The sequence below is a fragment of the Octopus sinensis genome, linkage group LG7 (genome assembly GCF_006345805.1).
Source record: "Octopus sinensis linkage group LG7, ASM634580v1, whole genome shotgun sequence".
Lineage (NCBI taxonomy): Eukaryota > Metazoa > Mollusca > Cephalopoda > Octopoda > Octopodidae > Octopus > Octopus sinensis.
Window position 1 is genome coordinate 106,306,351 of NC_043003.1, and position 19,032 is coordinate 106,325,382.

Here is a 19,032-nt window from a genome sequence, read left to right on the forward strand (position 1 = left end):
ACACATACATGCATACACACACACGATACAGGTCACTTGTAAGGTCTCTCATGAGTACCATTGGTAACATGGAATCCAGTACAGAGTACACCCTATTGCATGCTTGGGTCATCAGCAACTCAACTGGCAGCCCCACTGGGCTAGAAACACAACAAGACCTGTCAAAAAGGATGGGTGAACATATTGTAGATTCCATGACCATTTAGAAATAGCACAGGCACTCAGAAAATCCGGGTTGCGCCTGGCATACTGGAAGACAACTGGGAATGAGGCACCCCATAGCCTGGGTTCGAAGCAGGTTCTCGAAGCAGACTTAACAAAAGCTATGACTGTTTTGATAGTCAGTGGTGACTTGGTCAGTAAATCCTGTGACAGTCGACAATCAATGGCAAGATAAGCTGCTACGGAACGCACTCAAAGTGTGTATGCATGTGAGCAGGGACCACATGTGAACTTATATTCCGACTGAAACTCCAAACATAAGTAAACCCACCCTTGCTGAATGCTGTTGTAAGTAGAAGAATAAATAAGGATCAGATTAGTGCTCAGAACAGACCAAATTCTTAAACTTCAACATCCTAATCATGGATGGGCCATGTTGTGGGGATAATTTTCCACGCCATACAAATGATATAGCGCTCACAATAGCACTAAAGGGATTAGAGTTTGAACTTCTTTCTTTCATATATATATATATATATATCACGTGACCGACCAGACCATCAGATGTTGTTACACATCGCTAGTCACAATGTGTTCGCATTGTTTTAGCCTTCGAATGACGCCACCCCGCTGGCTAAGCGAGCAGGCCAACAGAAGAAAGAGTGGTGAAAGAATACAGCAGGGATCACCACCCCCTGCCAGAGCGTCGTGGAGCTTTTAGGTGTTTTCGCTCAATAAACACACAATAAACACACACAACGCCCGGTCAGGGAATCGAAACCGCGATCCTGCGACCGCGAGTCCGCTGCCCTAACCACTAGGCCATTGCGCCTCCACATATATATATATATATATGTGTATGTATACATACATACACAGACAGGTGAAGACTAGCTTAGTCTTCACTGCTCCACTCAGGCCAAGGAGCGAAACACTTGTGACCCTGGGGTACTGGCTCATGATATGGAAGGGTTTCCAGCATTGCAATAGATTTAGAAGAGCTTGGCAAACCTTTGAGTAACTTGTGCAGTTTCTGTGTGGGGCAAAGCACCTCTGACGTTTATTTCACACGCACACACATCATATATATACATACATACATACATATGTGGGTTTCTGTGTGTAGTAAAGTAATCACTGAACCAGACATTCATATGAACAACAAAACGCTTAATAATTGATAATATATATACTTGGTACAACTAAAAAACACACATAATTGTTGACTGCACTTGTTTGGTGAGTGATTTTTATCTGCAATCATGTGTTCCATTATAATGGGTGAATATCAACCTTTAAACACACACATGCATGAAAAGAACCAAAAAAAAAAAACTCAGTCTTGTTTGATTATTGTATAGTGTTGTGTATATACATACATAGAACAAATAACACACACACACACACATACACAATGTGTGCTATTTGTTCAACAGTTTAAATACTAATCCAAAACTGAATACTGTAGAGTGTGTAGCTGTGTGCATTTTAGAATGGCAGATTTGACTTTTGTGGTGCAGCTGTTTCGGTTCCAATGCAGGACATCAGACCAAAGCCCTCAACTAAATTAATACCAGTTTTTAAATACACATATACATAGGCGCAGGAGTGGCTGTGTGGTAAGTAGCTTGCTAACCAACCACATGGTTCCGGGTTCAGTCCCACTGTGTGGCATCTTGGGCAAGTGTCTTCTGCTATAGCCCCGGGCAAACCAATACCTTATGAGTGGATTTGGTCGACGGAAACTGAAAGAAGCCCGTCGTATATATGTATATATATATGTATGTGTGTGTGTGTGTTTGTGTGTCTGTGTTTGTCCCCCTAGCATTGCTTGACAACCGATGCTGGTGTGTTTACGTCCCCGTCACTTAGCGGTTCGGCAAAACAGACCGATAGAACAAGTACTGGGCTTACAAAGAATAAGTCCCGGGGTCGATTTGCTCGACTAAAGGCGGTGCTCCAGCATGGCCGTAGTCAAATGACTGAAACATGTAAAAGAGTAAAAGAGTATACATACACATCAATATATACACAGACACATATACGTGCATATATGCATACATACATATATATACACACACAAACATGTAAACGTGTGTGTGTGTGTGTGTGTGATCATTTTAGCACCTATTTTTGCATGCTTGCATGGGTCAGGTGAAATTTATTGAGATGAATTTTTCTATACCCGGATACCCTTCCTGTCACCAACCTGTACGTTTCCCGGTGAGTATTCTTTCTATGACCAGACATGTTTCCAGAGAAAATTGGAACAAAAAGACACCACTTGCATGATGGTGACACTCACTCACTGTCAAAACCAACACACAACAGGCTTCTTTCAGTTTCCATCTAGCAAATTCACTCACAAGGCTTTGGTCAGCCTGGAACTGTAGTAGAAGGCATTTGCCCAAGGAGCCATATAGTGGGACTGAACCTGGAAGCTTGTAGTTGGGAAACAAATTTCTAACCACACAGCCACACCTGTGCCAATATATTTACAAACCTCTAACTGAGCTTTGATTGCATTAATCTTACCTGTTCCTGAGTCATACTTCCTACCTTTACTTCCTGACTAAGTTCATTACAAGAGAAATCTAAATATAAAGAAAAAAAAATCATTTTCCTGACCACTGTCCATGAAATGATCAATCTGATGTGTATCACATGTTTGAACATATCTTTTTAAATATCTATGGTAATAAATCTTATTTCAATATCTAAATCTCTAGTCTCGTTTATTTTAAACATTTGCGTTGTTACCTGTCAACAGGGGTTGGATCAGTCTACAACACCACAGGTCACCACTTTACATTAATCTTGTCACTGCCCCCCTCACTGTGGCCTGACATTTTAAGATCTCTGAATATCAGTCTTTGTAGTACTCGTACTTAATGCTGATAGAGTTTGGACTTTTCTATCGATCAACCATGTGAGTTACTGTTTCAACCCTTTAGCATTAAAACTGGCTGCATATGGCCCATAATATACCATTTATTTTGCCTTCAAATTTACTAGATTCCCCCTCTTACACCTATCTTACTATGGTCATTCTATAAGCAATCCTTTCATTGAAGTCTTGAAGCTATGAGATAATACATGATTCTTCTCTCTTGGCAATCCCTCAAGGTCGAGGATGATGGTCTTCGTGCAAATTTACTGGTGAGTCCGTAGGTGACTGATAAGACCAATTCTTGCTTGAAAAGATTGGTCGCAGTGCGGACATCTAGTGCCGGAAGGGAGAGTCGCACGTGGTTGTTGTTGGCACTCCTTCCGTCGTCGTCTTTTCTCCTCCAGCTCTGCAGACCTTTTCGACTCGAAAGTCGCCGTTTCTTCATGGATGGTGGTTTTCCAGAGTGGTCTGTTTTTTGCCGTTTCCTCCCAGTTAGTGAAGTCGATGTCACACTTTTTGAGGTTCGTTTTCAGGGAGTCCTTGTAGTATTTCTTCTGGCCTCCTTAACATCAGCTGGGAAGACAGAAGAACAAACGTCAGCGTGCTACAAGAAGCAAAAATGACCAGCATCACGGCCATGTGGTTAGAATACATGATTAATTATAATGTGAATAGACAAGCATAACACTTGACACAGCAATCTGAAAGCTAAAGGGTTCAAATCTGTTTAGCCAGACGACTGTGCTAAACCCCAATGTCCACATTGGTGTGGTTTCTATGGCTGGATGCTTTTCCTTATGCTAACCTCTTTACAGAATTATGCTGGGTGCTTTTTTTATGTGGCACCAGCACCAGTGAGGTTACCAAGTAACTTGGAAGACAAGATTTCTGAGTGAAAATGTAGTATTCAGGGAAATAGGTTTACACTAGGAATTATTCTTGCCCGTTCTTGCAAATATTTTTATGTAAAAGAAACAGTCTCAATCACTCACTCACACACACACACACCTCATTAACATAACAAGCCTCAGTGTTAGCCAAGATGTCAAAATCATTAAAACTGAAATAAAGATACCATTATGACCAACACTTTTGAATTTATTCCTTTATGTGTTCCTGCGCAAAAGATGTGGCCATGCTGGGGTACCGCAATGAATACTTATTCGAAAAATAAACATTAAAAACAAAAAACTAGAAATGGTGAAGTATAGACCAATTTTGAACTAAAATTTGCTCTATTCAGAAATTGCTTTGTTCCATCAATAGAAAGTACAGAACACTACATCAGAAATGGTTATTAATCACAAGGCAGGTTAGGATACCATTTGTCTTGACAAAAACAGTCGGAGTGTGTTATGTATATTTATCAACAAGCCATAGAATGTCTATGAATGGTTCAAACAATTTACATGGCAGAAATTCTTTCACCAGCTCCACATAATAAAATGATGTCTGTTCTAACATCATTGCCACCACTAGCACTGCTATGGGAGACATGTTCTATGGCTATATATATATATATATATATATAAAATAAATATAAGAGAGTGGTCACTATATGGCTCACTCTAGCACCAGTTAATCCAATAGGTTTCAACCACAAAAATACATGTTTCCCATGAAAGTCAGTACGATTGTTAGCTCACACGGACAGGGCAAATAAAAAATAACAAAAATACAGATTATTTTGGGACAATTGTTTCGCTATTAATGAATTAAATGTAATTTTACTTACAAAAAAATCCACTTGTAACGATAAATACGCGTGTGGTTCAATTGATTACATCCGACGTTATAATTCAAATGCCCCAACTAACAGCAGCGCGCCAAATTTTCACTATTAAATTAGTATCTAATTCTCTCACCCTTAATAATTAATTATAATTATGCTGCATTTATTTCTAAATGCTGTATTTGTTTTCCGTGAAAATTTGGCGCGCTGTTAGTTGGGGCATTTGAATTATAACGTCGGATGTAATCAATTGAACCACACGCGTATTTATCGTTATGATAAAATCTGGCATGTGATTGAGTGGATTTCATCCAGATAGTTTTGGCTGAGGAGCTACAAGTGGATTTTTTTGTAAGTAAAATTACATTTAATTCATTAATAGCGAAACAATTGTCCCAAAATAATCTGTATTTTTGTTATTTTTTATTTGCCCTGTCCGTGTGAGCTAACAATCGTACTGACTTTCATGGGAAACATGTATTTTTGTGGTTGAAACCTATTGGTTTAACTGGTGCTAGAGTGAGCCATATAGTGACCACTCTCTTATATTTATTTTGTAAAAATATTATAATATATTATAAAATATTATAATAATCCAGGTTTCTCGGAGCACTAGGCCACTTGGTGTAGAATAGATATACTATTAAATTAGTATCTAATTCTCTCACCTTATTAATTAATTATAATTATGCTGCATTTATTTCTAAATGCTGTATTTGTTTTCCGTGAAAATTTGGCGCGCTGTTAGTGGGGCATTTGAATTATAACGTCGGATGTAATCAATTGAACCACACGCGTATTTATCGTTATGATAAAATCTGGCGTGTGATTGAGTGGATTTCATCCAGATAGTTTTGGCTGAGGAGCTACAAGTGGATTTTTTTGTAAGTAAAATTACATTTAATTCATTAATAGCGAAACAATTGTCCCAAAATAATCTGTATTTTTGTTATTTTTTATTTGCCCTGTCCGTGTGAGCTAACAATCGTACTGACTTTCATGGGAAACATGTATTTTTGTGGTTGAAACCTATTGGATTAACTGGTGCTAGAGTGAGCCATATAGTGACCACTCTCTTATATTTATTTTGTAAAAATATTATAATATATTATAAAATATTATAATAATCCAGGTTTCTCGGAGCACTAAGCCACTTGGTGTAGAATAGATATACTATTAAATTAGTATCTAATTCTCTCACCCTTATTAATTAATTATATATATATAGCCATATACATGTCACAAGTTGCTGTTATTTAAATGGCAGCTGACGCAAAACAGGTCGAGATGGGGAGAGAGAAGAAAACTGAACTATCAAGAAATCAAGAAGAGAATTACTCAAAAACACAAAATTACCACACACACACACAGAGTAATCAAAAGAATAGGTAACAATAGATTCCAGCAGATTGTTTTTGATGACATATGTTCTATAGGTTTGTGCTGTAAACTAGCCACAGGGCCGTTAGAAGATGGGACAGAAAAGCTTGCACAGTCAATGCAGCTATCTGTACTCTGGGTTTGAATAATCCCAAAATCAACCTCGTCTTTGAGAAAGTACCAGTGTGTGGCAGTGGATTATTGAAATCCTTAGAGCATTGGATATAATACATCTTGCACTAACTGCTTCAACATTTTGTATCTTGAGTTCAAATTCCACCCATAACACACGGAGAGAAATTACTGAGGTGGACCATAACAGGTAGCAGCACCTTACACAGGCCACCTAACTTCTCAATACAGTTGGGTCATTCATGAAAGGGGCTTTAAAGACCAAGGCATTTGGCAGCAGGAACATGAACACGCAAGAGTGTTTAACAATAGACTACCAATTCCGTGGTTTCATCACAGATTACAAGACACTTGGTAACTGTCCCTGATGGACTGAGGCCCTGGCAACATAAACTCTGCAAAATATCAGGAGTTTGTAAAGCAATGACTGCACAGGTTCGTTATGTACCAAAATGCGTGATTCTTTCAGCTTTCATCTATTTCAGTCATTGGCACCTCCTTAAAGGGCTTAGCGAAACAAACTGACCCCAGTATTCATTTTTTAAATCTGGTACTTATTTTATCAGACTCTTTTAGCCAAACTGCTCGGTCATAGAGACATAAACAAACCAACACCAATTATCAAATTGTGGTGATGGGGCAAACAAACACGAACACACACACCACATATATATATATTTCTCACACTAGGACACATCTGGTTAAGACAGTTAACACCTACTTGGAATATCTTACATTCTAGTTGAAAATAATAAATAAATTTGTTTGTATTCTTAGACCCAACAGCAGCTCAAAGAATGCACGGGGAGAAGTGAAACAAAACAACTATGTACTAGCCTTCAAATATACTGCCCTACTACTACTAATAATAATAATAATAATAATAATAATTCATTCTTCTATTGGCCACAAGGGCTGACAAAAATCAATTATCACATAAAGGGACAAAACAGGACGAAAGGTTACAAAGGGTTTTGTCCGTTTGTGAACAAGTAAAAACGGTTTAACAATAATAATGCAATACCAGGCACTGGCTACACCAAATATTCTGCTCAATACCACAGATTTGCTTGTCAGTTGTTTGACCTTAACCAGCTGAGCATGTCCCTTGGTGGTTGATGATATGTGCATCTCTGATCATGAGCGGGAGTAGTAGGGGAGCATGATAGCCGTTTGTTGAGAGGAAGTCTTTGGGGTTTGGATAATTCACCGTTAGAAATATGGGTGTTTCCTTCAACATCCTTAAACAACCGTTATTCAGGGACCTTTTGATTGGGATGGGCTACTCGACCTGAAGAAAATTCTAACTGGGCCCCCACCTGCATGGTCATGTGCTGTTTATCTTGATATGAGATCACCATGTCACGCACAAATGGTTGTGATGCATGTGCCTAGTGTACCCTTACCAGACGAGTAGTCATGATGGATATACTGAGCTTCGTATATATTACCCCAGTGTCACTTTGATGGCATGCACTGCTCTCTCACTAAATAATAATAATAATAATAAAATGAATATGATTAAAAATAATTTCTTCTAACATAGGCACAAGGTGTCTGAATTGAAGGGAATAGAATAGTCAATCACATCGATTCCAGCAGGACAACAAGCAAAGATGACCTCAGCCACATTTAACCCTTTAGCTTTCAGATTTCTCTGTCTAATGTAATACTTATTTATTCACATTGTTTTCAGTTTACTTGTAGCTTTGAGATTTCAATGACATGATGGTTTACTTTTAAAATGACATTGTAGGCTATGCGTGAGAGGCTGGATCTGGTAAATTTGAACATAAAACAAGTAGAATATTTGGGCAGGATATGGCCGGTCTGGAAGCTAAGGGGTTAAACTCTGGACATAAAACTCAAGAGATACTGCAAAAAGCATTTTGTCCAACACTCCAAAGATTATTTCAATCCTCAACATCATCATCATTTAACATCCATTGTTCATGCTGGAATGGGTTGGATGGCTGGCAAGCCAGAAGGCTGCACCAAGCTCCAATCTGATTTGACCTGGTTTCTATGGCTGGATACCCTTCCTAACAGCAACCACTCTAAGAGTGAAATGGGTGCTTTTATGTGCCACCAGCACAAGTGCCATTTGCATGACACCAGTATCTGCCATGACTGCAATTTTGCTCAGCTTGATGGGTCTTCTTCTCAAGCACAACATAATGCCAAAGGTCTTGGTCATTGCCTCTGTGAGGCCCAATGCTTGAAAGGAACTCAACCCCTATGCGTCAATGAGGCCCAACCATAACATTAATAATTCATTAATTTTAGCACAAGGCCTGCAGTATTAGGGGAGTAGGTAAGTCAATTACATCAACCCCAGTGCATAGCTGGTACTCATTTTATCAACTTAGGAAAGGATTAAAGGTAAAAGTTGGCTTCAGCGGAATTTGAATGCAAAGCTGCAAAGTATTTCATCCAGTCTGCTAATGATTCCAGCAGCTCGCCCTTTCTACTATAGGCACAAAGCCCGAAATTTTGGAGGTCAGGTAGTGAATGCACAACTGGTATTTATTTAAACAAACCCCAGAAGAATGGAAGGCAAAGTTTACCTTAGCCGAATTTGAACTTGGTACATATGAAATGCCATTAAACATTTTCCCCAGTATGTTACCAATTTTGCCAGCTCTAACAGCTGTAATTTAATAATACCAACAGAAAGGGACAAATCAGTAGAATAAGAGGCAGAGTCAAGTACACGGACTTTTCTCTGTATCCTTTTAATATCTTACTGACTACAAAAGAATGCAAGGCAAAACCAGACCCACAGGAAATTTGGACAGGGAATGTAGAGGTACAAAACCTCTACCATTCCTCAAACCCTTATCTCCCATGTAATATAATTTGGAAGTTGATCTGTTTGTGATACCACATAGTTTATAATAACATTTTGTAGAGAAGATCTGCTTGGAGAATTTGAATCACGTGTAAACAAGTCAGCTTTAAAATGGGAAAAACTGATAGATGAACAGATGGATCCCCCAGGTCTTACTGGAAGAAAAAATATACAAAAATATAGAACTAGTGAAAAGAATCTAAGATAAGGTTAATAAATTAAATGCCCAACAGATCGCTCCCTCCCCCTTCCATCATACATCAAGAATCCCTATGCAGAGAAATTTTAAAGCTTAATGATGTAGCAGGCACAGTTATAGACATTGCGAATTATATTAGAAAATATGGCTTAAACCAAAAGCAGTTTTTGAATTTTTTTAGAAGTACAGCCAGCAGAATATGCGGATGTTTCATAGCATGTGCACACACATACACATACACACACACACACATGCTGGTTAAGTCTAGGGAGAGAAATTTTCAAGAGAGTATGGAATTTGAGAAGTGAAATTATAAAATTTTTTTTTAGAGATGAAATAAAAATTATGACTTCCTGAAACTTTGTGATAAAAATTAAAATATCAGATTTTTGTATTCGCTGTAGATTTACTGATGAACTGGAATGGACTTAATAGAAACTTGCAAGGGAAACGAAGCTTCCCTCATCACTTACAAACAAATGGGAAAGAACGCAACTTAAGCATTTGAAAACTTTACAGCAAGTTTTCACTTGAGATGAAAAGCTAAAAAATTATTACAATTCAAAGCTAAGAGATTTTTGTGCCAACTTTCGCAGTAAATTCACAAACTATCATCTGTATTTACATCTATTGTTGCTGGAGATTTAGACAAACGTCAACTTCAGCTTCAAAGAATCATTTTAAGCTAGTTTGGGTCTTGAAATTTTATGCTTCTCTCAGCAATGAGAAATTTCCAAACTTTCAGAATTGTACTAAGAAATATTTTGTTTACTTTGGTTCAACTTATATTTGTGATTTAACATTTTCAAATCAAAATCACTGATGTGGTTAATGACAGTACCGCCTGATTAGCACTCATTAACAGCACATCCGAGCGTAATCATTGCCAGAGCCATGGATTGGCTCCCAAGCCGGTGGCACGTAAAAAGAATCATTCGAGCATGATCGTTGCCAGCATCACCTTATCAGCACAGGACTGGTCCTCGTGCCGGTGGTACGTAAAAGCACCCACTACACTCTCGGAGTGGTTGGCGTTAGGAAGGGCATCCAGCTGTAGAAACTTTGCCAGATCAGACTGAGTCGATTGCAGCCTCCTGGCTCACCAGTCTTCAGACAAACCATCCAACCCATGCTAGCATGGAAAGCGGACGTTAAACGTCGAAGATGAAAGATGAAGTACAATAAGTCACAACTAAGAAGTGCTGATGACCGATGAGCAGACAAAGGGCTTGGAGTTCAGTGCCATTTGCATGTTACCATTTCAGGTCACTGTAAGCCCACAGAAACGGGTGTATTCATCCCAAAAGTCATTCAGCCACACCACAGATATATAATTGTTAGTATTCTTTTATTGGTTTCAATTATTAGACTGTGGCCATGCTGCAGCACTGCCTTGAAGAATTCTTAGATGAACGAATCAAACCCAGTACTTATTTTTTTTAAGCCTGTTACCTAATCCATCAATATCTTTTGCCAGACTGCTAAGTTACATGTACATAAACACACCAACATCAGTCGTCAAGCAGTGGGGGGGGAGGTCAAACACACACACACACAGAGAGAGGCTTATTTCAGTTTCCATCTCCCAAATTCATTCACAAGGCTTTGGTGGGCTGAAGGCTATAGTAGAACGCAGTGGGACTGAACCCAGAAACATTTGCTTTGGAGGCAAACTTCTTACCACGCAACCAATAAACTTTTCACTGGGTTTCTGTCTCACAGGCAGCTGCCAACTTTTTTCTATCCAAAGAGGTTTTTAACCCAATATCTACAGACTACTATTTATAGGTTTATCTGCTTTGCGATCAACAGTTAAAAAGGAATTATTTTATTAGAATTTTAATGCTTTCATATTGAATGCATTTATGAACAATACAGGAATAGGATAATAACTTTTATAACCTCAATTACAGAAAAAAAAAATTTAACCAGTAAGAGTGGCTGTGTGGTAAGTAGCTTGCTTACGAACCACATGGTTCCGAGTTCAGTCCCACTGCATAGCACCATGGGCAAGTGTCTTCTACTATAGCCTTAGGCCGACCAAAGCCTTGTGAGTGGATTTGATACATGAAAACTGAAAGAAGCCCGTTGTATATATGTATGTATGTATATATATATATATATATATATATGTATGTGTGTGTGTATATGTTTGTGTTTGTCCCCCCCAACATCGCTTGACAACCGATGCTTAGTGTAACTTAGCGGTTCGGCGTAAGAGACCGATAGAATAAGTACTAGGCTTACAAAGAATAAGTCCTGGAGTCGATTTATCGACTAAAGGTGATGCTCCAGCATGGCCACAGTCAAATGACTGAAACATGTAAAAGAATTTAACCAGTAAAACAGTTAGGCGTATACATCAAGTGTGAATGTATGTTTATTCATATATTATGTGTTTTATTGGGGAAATTATTTTCTACAGTTTATTTACTTGCATAACCTTTAGTATTAACAGGCACAGGTGCAGCCATGACTGAGTGGTTAAGAAGCTAGCTTTGCATCAACATGTTTCACAAGGTTCTGAGTTCAGTCCCACTGTATAGCGCCTCAGGCTGACCAATGCCTTGTGAGTTCGGCTGATGGAAACAGTGTGGAAGCCCAATATATAAATTTATATAAATAAGGATAAGATCGATATTTAAATACCAATCTTATCAGGTGGCCAGCATGAGAATAAAAACCTTTCAAGGTAATAATTATTTTAAATTATAATTTAGGGTATCTAAGAGATACCACCATACTTGAAATAGCAGTCAAAACTTGACTCTAAAACCAATAATTTATCCAGTAATTTTTTGCTAATTTATTTTGTCTCTTTGTCTTCTCTACTGGTGCTGTATGAACATTTAATGTGGTTTTAGAGTCAAGTTTTGGTTGCTATTTCAAGCATGGTATATCTCTTAGATACCCTAAATTATAATTTATTTATATATATATATATATGTGTATGAGAGTGTGCGTCTGTGTTTATCCCCTCCACCATTTGTGAACCAGTGTTGGTTTGTGTATATCCCCATAACTTAGCAGTTCAGCAAAAGTCACAGCATAAGTACCAAGGTCAATTTGTTTAGCTAAATCCTTCAAGGCAATGCCCCAGCATGACCACATTCTAATAATTCAAACACAAAGGTGATGGGAGGAGGCACGCTTATTTGGGAAATCCTTTTCTGGTTTCTCTGTAACATTAAACATAAGTATAAAAATTTTAATAGATACAAAATATTTCTTTATTGCCCACAAGGGACTAAACATGGAGGGGACAAACAAGGACAGACAAAGAGATTAAGTCGATTACATTGACCCCAGTATGTGACTGGTATTTATTTAATCAACCCCCAAAAGAATGGAAGGCAAAGTCAACCTTGGTGGAATTTGAACTCAGAATGTAACGAAAGATGAAATACCGCAAAGCATTTTGCCCAGCATGGTAACAATTCTGCCAGATCACTGCCTTATTGATACAAAATATCACCAGGAATATCTTGTAATAAAATTTGGTTATATATAAATCCACTGCAACAGGAGAGATTTCCCAAAAGTTCCAACAAGATCCACTGACAAAAATCATTTCTCACTCTTGCTCTATGGATGGAAGCACTCTGTCGGTTACGACGACGAGGGTTCCGGTTGATCCGAATCAACGGAACAGCCTGCTCGTGAAATTAATGTGTAAGTGGCTGAGCACTCCACAGACACATGCACCCTCAACGTAGTTCTCAGCGATATTCAGCGTGACACAGAGAGTGACAAGGCCGGCCCTTTGAAATACAGGTACAACAGAAACAGGAAGTAAGAGTGAGAGAAAGTTGTGGTGAAAGAGTACAGCAGGGATCACCACCATCCCGTGCCGGAGCCTCGTGGAGCTTTAGGTGTTTTCGCTCAATAAACACTCACAACGCCAGGTCTGGGAATTGAAACAGATCCTACGACCGCGAGTCCACTGCCCTAACCACTGGGCCATTGCGCCTCCACTCTTGCTCTATACAGTTGTAACATCTCTACTGCAAATAACCACCAAATCACTCAAACGACACCCAACAATCTTGAATAAAAGATACAATGGACCCTATAATCCCAGAGACAGACAAGCTGGATAAAGCTAAACAACAACAACCTGTTTCCCACTGATTGAATCCCATTTAAGTGGCACCTTTGTTTGGATCATTCCGTAACCCTGGTTAGAGAGGTGGATTGACATTAGCTAAAACCTTACTGCATTCATTCCTGCCCTTTATTTTCATTGGAGTTCAAATACTACCGAGCAGGCCTGGAGAATTCACTAACATTTTTGCAGGAGGAAAATTCACTGAAATACAAATTCACCCATATGGATAATGACAAAGCATATATCAGCATTTGTTTAAAGAATTAAGAAAAAGAATAATAAAAGGTTTTATAAAACGATTAAATAGGCAAGTCTTTATTCAACGTCCAACAGTAAAATATAAAGCTTGACAAAGTCATTTAAAATGTATGAAAATTTCAAGCAATACTGCACAGTGTACTTTTTGCTGTGAATTGTATCAAAGCATTTGTCACTGAAGTCTTGTATTAGTAATGCTAAGCCTTTCCTTCTTCTCTGCTGCGTCTCTTCAATCTGATATAATACGCTTTATCGGTGACCATATGGCAAATTTTTCTGCAGCAAAATTTCCTGTGATGAAATTTCCTATTACTGAGGTCAGCTTTGCCTTTTAATTCTTTTGAGGCTTATAAACAAAATACCAGCCAAGTAATGTCGTTGACACAACAGATTTTCTTTCCCCAAACAAATATCTGGCCTTTTGCCTTTGCCAGAAATTATTTTGAAAACACTTCTTCAACTGGTAAAGCAATAGCACCCCTGTCTACTCAAGCCAGCTGTGATTTCTCAAAGACCATCGTAGGAGAGCAGTCTATACAATGCTCAAAATATCCTGCAGACATTTCTATCAGCTTATCCAATTCTCACATAACCTAGCCACCTAATTAATTTATCCCTTGGCTAACAACCAATTTATCTAGGACCCTTTCCAATACTGCATCCGTCAGATAAAAGTATAAATCACTTCCTCATCACCTCATCGAATTATTCTCTGGAATATAGAAATGCAAACAAGCCAAAACCATGAAAGAAAAGAAAAAAAGAAAGAAAAAAAGAAACCCAAACAGAAATTGGCTTATTTTGTGCATCTTGATTTTGTTTAATGGTGCGAAACGTTTTACAGCTTTATATCTTTTCCTGTTTCTAGCAATTTTGTTCAAAACATGGTATTTCCAATGCTACTGACTATTACAATGGAGAATTTTTATATATTTGTTGACATGCACAGAAGCATGTGCGCCTACATTTGCTTATCCTGATACTTTCAAAGTCACAGGAAATGGTTGTCACCAGTTGACGTAGACACGATTTATAATGCTCAATTCAGAGGGAATGAAAATAATAACGAAATATATGAGAGTAGGCCAGCAGGATTGATAGAGATATGGTCCAAAACAAGTCGACTGTGGTATTTAACTCTATAATGTCTGTTGTTAATCATTGTTGACAGTTGAGCTCTTATGAGAAGAAAACAACGAAATGAAAGGCTGGGAGAGCTCTCTACATTTGAACAACATTATCATCGCCTGCAAGCAATTATAATCTCATAGTTGTTGAGTTACTCTTTACTCTTTTACTTGTTTTAGTCATTTGACTGCGGCCATGCTGGAGCACCGCCTTTAGTCGAGCAACTCGACCCCGGGACTTATTCTTTTTGTAAGCCCAGTACTTATTCTATCGGCCTCTTTTTACCGAACCGCTAAGTAACGGGGACGTAAACACACCAGCATCGGTTGTCAAGCAATGCTAGGGGAACAAACACAAACACACACACATACATATATATATATATATATATATACACACATATATACGACAGGCTTCTTTCAGTTTCCGTCTACCAAATCCACTCACAAGGCATTGGTCGGCCCAAGGCTATAGCAGAAGACACTTGCCCAAGATACCACGCAGTAGGACTGAACCCGGAACCATGTGGTTTGTTAGCAAGCTACTTACCACACAGCCACTCCTGCGCCTATACCATAAAATATATATATATAAATATGCATATATATCATCATGTAACATCCTGTTTCCATGCTGACAGGATCCAATGAATCACAAGCCCCCCCCCCAGTCTCAACTTTGGCATGGTTTCCACAGTTGGGTGCCCTTCCTAATACCAACCACTTTACATTTTGTACTGGGCATTTGATCCATGTGACCAGCACTAGTGAGGTCACCAAGTAATTTAGAAGACAAAAAGAAAGGAAAGGGGAAAAAGCCCTCTTGACCGAGTGAGAGTGCATTTGAGAGAGAGGGGGGGAGATGGTTCTGTGCTAAAGTGTTGAAGGCTGAAGAACGAGCACAGGTGTCTGGCTATGGGGAAGACAACATGGCCATCCAGCATTATTATGTGAGGGTGGGTGAGAGTAGATAGAAGGGAGATAAAGACAGTGATGACAGGGTGTCAGAGCATACTCTCAATGTACAAAAAAGGTGATTCTAAGGGAGAATATAGAGTGAAAGAATTTTTTTTTTCTAATACAACCACAAATAAAAACAACTTGGGTAACAAAGGAATTATAATCAAAAGGTAAATATTTTTTAACTTGCCACCTGCCTAAGAGATTTTAAGGGCTAGAATACCATTCCACCACAACAAGCCATGTTGTCAGAATAGATTCCAATGTGATTCTATGTCAACTAGAGAATTGGTAGGGATCTGATAATTAAGAATATCTTTGTTTAACCCAGTCAATAAAAAAAAAATGTTTACCCAGATTAGATCTGGGTAAACAATTATCCTAATAAACTGTGCCCACATTTGTGCCTATTTCAGGTTTTTAAATAGGAAGAATATGTTCCCTTCTTCAAAGGCACCTCAGACAGATGTATCACAGTGTTGTTAAAGCATTATAAATATGTATAGGCGCAAGAGTGGCTGTGTGGTAAGTAGCTTGCTTGCCAACCACATGGTTCTGGGTTCATTCCCACTGCGTGGCACCTTGGGCAGGTGTCTTCTACTATAGCCTCGGGCCAACCAAAGCCTTGTGAGTGGATATGGTAGACGGAAACTGAAAGAAGCCTGTCGTATATATGTATATATATATATGTATGTGTGTGTTTGTGTGTGTGTTTGTAACCCCAACAGTGCTTGACAACCGATGCTGGTGTGTTTACGTCCCCTAACTTAGCGGTTTGGCAAAAGGGACTGATAGAATAAGTACTAGGCTTACAAAGAATAAGTTGTGGGGTCGATTTGCTTGACTAAAGGCGGTGCTCCAGCATGGCCACAGTCAAATGATTGAAACAAGTAAAAGAGTAAAGAGAGAAAGAGCATGAATGTTTGGTAAATGGACATTAGACAAACTTTTATTTAGCTTCACAGACAAGATTGAACTGTTAGATTATATACAACTGTTTACATATATTACAAGCTTAATGTGCACGGGAATTGGGGGAGTAAACTCGTTAAAACAAAATTAGTCACCAGTACCAGGATGATCACCAGCTGAGCCTTTTCCCTTCGACGCCTAGTTTTAATGATCTTTAATTATAAAAAATGCCAAATTTGCTCTACAACTTTGAACGGAGGACCTTGAAAATATAATGGCCAACACAGACACCCAACTACTGTACATTCTTGCAGAGCTCTTTCCACACAACTAACGATCTCAATGTTGCTGTAAATGCTAAATATCAAAATCTTAGATTATTCTTCATGAAGGTCACACACCAATAACATTGCTCAAAATGATCTTCCATAAAAATGAAAGTATGGCCCATACTCTTTACTCTTTTACTTGTTTCAGTCATTTGACTGTGGCCATGCTGGAGCACCACCTTTAATCGAGCAACTCGACCCCGGGACTTATTCTTTTGTAAGCCCAGTACTTATTCTATCGGTCTCTTTTGCCGAACCGCTAAGTAACGGGGACATAAACACACCAGCATCGGTTGTCAAGCAATGCTAGGGGACAAACACAGACACACAAACACACACACGCATATATATATTTATATATATATATATACATATATACGACGGGCTTCTTTCAGTTTCCGTCTACCAAATCCACTCACAAGGCTTTGGTCGGCCCGAGGCTATAGTAGAAGACACTTGCCCAAGGTGCCACACAGTGGGACTGAACCCGGAACCATGTGGTTGGTAGACAAGCTACTTACCACACAGCCACTCCTGCGCCTATGTTAGATTATTTCTCATACTTATGGTACACCTTCACCACCATCTCTCTCTTTATCGTTTTCTCTAACTTATTCACCTTTTTCTTCCAACTGGGGTATCCATGTATCTATTCTACAGCAAGACACCTATCCTTGCCCCACTCTACCTTTAATCTCTCAAATGGCACAACGCCACCCCCACCTCAATACTATTCCCCATCGTCTAGCCAAGGACTTTTTGTCCAGCAAGTTGCTTGGTGACCTGTTGGTGATGGTGCCACATATAAAGCACCCAGTACACTCTGTAAAAGGGGTTGGTTTTAGGAAGGGCATCAAGCTGTAGAAACCATGCCAAAACAGACAATGAAGCCTAGTGCAGATCCCAGCTTTACCAGCTCCTGTCAAACCATCCATCCATCCATGGCAGTATGGAAAACAGACGTTAAATGATGATACCACTGATACACAGATATTCTATACTACAGCAGCCAAATGCCAAAATCCATTCAACCTATGGGCAAATATTCTTTTAATCTCCACTCAAATCTGCTTGCTTCTCACTTCATCATTCCAACTATGTCTCTCCTACATCTCAGACACCAAAACCACACAACTACTTTGAACACCTTTACCAATTATTTCTTCCCAAACTTGCAACTCTCTAAAATCACTTTCCTCTTAACATTTTTCCAGCAAAACTTTAAAAAAAAATTTTAAATAAAAACAATCAAGGCGCAGGAGTGGCTGTGTGGTAAGTAGCTTGCTTACCAACCACATGGTTCCGGGTTCAGTCCCACTGCGTGGCACCTTGGGCAAGTGTCTTCTACTATAGCCTCGGGCCGACCAATGCCTTGTGAATGGATTTGGTAGACGGAAACTGAAAGAAGCCTGTCGTATATATGCATATATATATATATATATATATATATATATACACATATATATATATGTATGTGTGTGTTTGTGTGTGTGTGTTTGTCCCCCTAGCATTGCTTGACAACCGATGCTGGTGTGTTTACGTCCCCGTCACTTAGCGGTTCGGTAAAAGAGACCGATGGAATAAGTACTGGGCTTACAAAGAATAAGTCCTGGGGTTGAGTTGCTCGACTAAAGGTGGTGCTCCAGCATGGCCACAGTCAAATGACTGAAACAAGTAAAAGAGTAAAAGAGTAACTGACCAGCCTGAAGCGCCTCCAAAGGTTACAAAATAGGTGCTGACCCTCTTCACTGACTAATAAAAAGAAAAAATTTTATACAGGAATGGCATTCTCGAGACACTTCATGAAACAGAAGTCTTAGTGGTGACCCAATAAGCCGGCAAGAGCTACAGGAGTTCTTTCATGAAGAGCAGAGGAGGAAGTCATACTTCCTTTAATTATTTCTGCCTTAATTCTCCTCCATCTCCCTCCCTCCCTCCCTGATATATGATGGGAGTGTAGCAATGAAATGCATGTCGTGAACACACAAAAAA

The 19,032-nt window shown here is 39.0% G+C and overlaps 1 protein-coding gene across 2 annotated transcripts in view; it reads right to left on the reverse strand.

Moving 5' to 3' along the window:
* Positions 1-19,032, reverse strand: part of LOC115214322 (sorting nexin-33) — a 198,411-nt gene that overhangs the window by 128,281 nt on the left and 51,098 nt on the right. The window lies entirely within an intron of this gene.